The sequence below is a fragment of the Chlorocebus sabaeus genome, chromosome X, assembly GCF_047675955.1.
Source record: "Chlorocebus sabaeus isolate Y175 chromosome X, mChlSab1.0.hap1, whole genome shotgun sequence".
Classification (NCBI taxonomy): Eukaryota; Metazoa; Chordata; class Mammalia; order Primates; family Cercopithecidae; genus Chlorocebus; species Chlorocebus sabaeus.
In genome coordinates, this window is record NC_132933.1 from 106,695,833 (window position 1) to 106,698,865 (window position 3,033).

At 36.4% G+C, this 3,033-nt stretch overlaps 1 pseudogene; it reads left to right on the forward strand.

Moving 5' to 3' along the window:
- The first annotated feature begins 271 nt into the window (after nt 1-271).
- LOC103231860 (proliferating cell nuclear antigen pseudogene) lies at nt 272-1,181 on the forward strand (annotated as a pseudogene).
- Nucleotides 1,182-3,033: the final 1,852 nt, after the last annotated feature.

Sequence of the window (3,033 nt, forward strand, 5' to 3'; positions counted from 1 at the left end):
AAGGCATGGATATCAGGGAGTGGGAATCACAGGGGCCATCTTAGAATTCTGTTTAGGACAACCAGGTAGAGTTTATCCCAGGAATAAGTAGAGTACATTCCAGTGATGCAAGGATGGTTAAACATAAAAAAGTCTATTAATCGTCGTCATTCTAGGTCTCAACCTCTCCCCATGGCTTTTGCCCGCTTGCTCTGAGACTCATGAAGCCAAAATGGGCTAGACTTTCCTATTTTCCACCCGCCTGTAGCCGCGTTGTTGTCACTCCATCACCATGTTCCAGGCACGCCTGGTCCAGGGATCTGTCCTGAAGAAGGTGTTGGAAGCACTCAAGGATCTCATCAACGATGCCTGCTGGGACATCAACTTGAGTGGTGTGAACCTGCAGAGCTTAGACTCATCCCACGTCTCCTTGGTGCAGTTCACCCTGCCGTCTGAGGGCTTTGACACTTACCGCTGTGACTGCAACCTGGCCATGGGCACGAACCTCAGTATTATATCCAAAATACTAAAATGCGCTGGCAATGAAGATATCGTCACACTAAGGACTGAAGATAGTGTGGATACTTTGGTGCTATTATTTGAAGCTTCAAATCAGGAGAAGTTTTCAGACTATGAAATTAAGTCGATGAATTTGGAGGTTGAACAACTTGGAATTGCAGAACAAGAGTACCACTCCATAGCAAAGATGCCTTCTGATGAATTTTCATGTATATGTATATTATCTCAGTCATATTGGAGATGCTGTTGTAATTTCCTGTGTAAAAGATGGAATTAAATTTTCTGCAAGTGGAGACCTTGGAAATGGAAACAAATTGTCACAGGCAAGTACTGTCGATAAAGAGGAGGAAGCTGTTACCATGGAAATGAATGAACCAGTTCAGCTAACTTTTGCACTGAGGTACCTGAACTTCCTTACAAAAGCAACTCCACTCTCTTCAATGGTGGCACTCAATATGTCTGCAGACATACACCTTGTTGTAGACTATAAAATTGTTGATATGGGACACTTAAAGTACTACTTGGCTCCCAAGATCAAGGATGAAGAAGGACTTTAGACATTCTTAAAATTCAAGAAAATAAAACTAAGCTCTTTGAGAACTGCTTCTGAGATGCCAGCATATACTGAAGTCTTTTCTGCCACAAAATTTGTACCTCTAAGTACATATGTAGATATTGTTTTCTGTAAATAACCTTTTTCTCTATTCTCTGCAATTTGTTTAAAGAATAAAGTCCAAAGTCAGTCAGTCAGATCTGGTCTAGTTAACCTAGAAGTATTTTGTCTCTTAGAAATACTTGTGATTTTTATAATACAAAAGCGTCTTGACTGTTAATGCAGTTTTAAGAATTGTTTTTGAATTTAAATAAAGTTACTTGAATTTCAAAAAAGTCTATTAATGTAATAAATATGCTATATTAACAGATAAAAGTAGAAATATTATATAGAATGATATAAAAAACATACTCAATAAAAGTCAATGCAGAAAAAAATCCTTTACCAAATTCAGAAAAAAAGGTAACCTCTCTAACCTAATAAAAGTATCTATCACAATTTATGGGAAACATCATTTGAAAAACTGAAAACATGCCATAAAACTTAAGAACAAGACAGAGGTGGCTGCCATCTTTAAAAAAAAAAATAGACTTTAATTTTTTAGAGCAATTTTAGGTTCACAGCAAAATTGAGCAGAAGGTACTGAGATGTCCCATGTAACCCCTTCACCCACATGTGCACAGTCTCCCCTTCTAGCAATATCCCCCCACCCCCACCCCACCAGAGAGTTACATTTGTTACAATTGATGAACCTACACTGACACATCATTATCACTTAAAGTTTGTAGTTTACATTAGGATTCACACTTGGTGTTGTACATTCTATGGGTTTAGGCAAGTATATGATGACATGTATTTACCGTTATAGTATCATACAGAGCAGTTTTGCTGCCCTAAAATTTCTCTGTGACCTGGCTATTCATCCCTTTCTTTCCTCTAAACCCTGGAAACCACTGATTTTTTTACTGTCTTCATAGTTTTGCCTTCACAGAACATCAAAGAGTTGTAATTATACATTATAGATCCATTTCAGATTGGCTTCTTTCACTTAGTAATATGCATTTAAGCTTCATCCATGTCTTTCAATGGGTTGATAATTCATTGCTTCTTAAAACTGAATACTATTCCATTGTATGAACATAACACAGTTTATTCACTTACCTACAGAAGGATATCTTGGTTGCTTCCACGTTTTGGCAATTACGAATAAAGCTGCTGAAAACATTCATGTGCAGGTTTTTGTGTGGACACGTTTTCAACTCCTTTGGGTAAACACCAAGGAGCATGATTGCTGGATCATATGGTAAGAGAATGTTTTGTAAGAAACTGCCAAATATTTTCTAAAATGGATGTAACCCTTTGCAGTTCAATCAGCAGTGAATGAGAATTCCTGTTGCTCCAGATTCTCACCAGCATTTGGTGTTGCCAGTGTTTTGGATTGTCACTATTTTAATAGGCACGTAGTGCTATCTCAATGTTGTTTTAATTTGCATCTCTCTGAAGACATATTACATGGAGCATCTTTTCAAGTGTGTATTTGCGATCTATGTATCTTTGTTGGTAAGGTTTCTGTTAAAGTCTTGACCCATTTTTAAAAATCAGGTTGTTCATTTTCTTATTGTTAAATTTTAAAAGTTCTTTGTATATTTTAGATAACAGTTCTTTATCAAGTATGTCTTTTGAAGATATTTTCTCCCAGACTGTGACTTGTCTTTTCACTCTCTTGACAGTATATTTTGCAGAGCATAAAGTTTTAATTTTAATTAGGTCCAAGTTATCAGTTCTTTCTTGCATGGAGTGTGCTTTCTGTGTCATATTTAAAAAGTCATCACCAAACCCAAGGTCATCTAACTTTTTTCCTAAGTTATGTTCTAGGAATTTTATAGTTTTGTGTTTTACATTTAAATCTTTAATTGATTTTAATTTTTGTGAAGAATGTAAGGTTTGAGTCTAGATTGACTTCTTTTGCATGTGGATGTCCA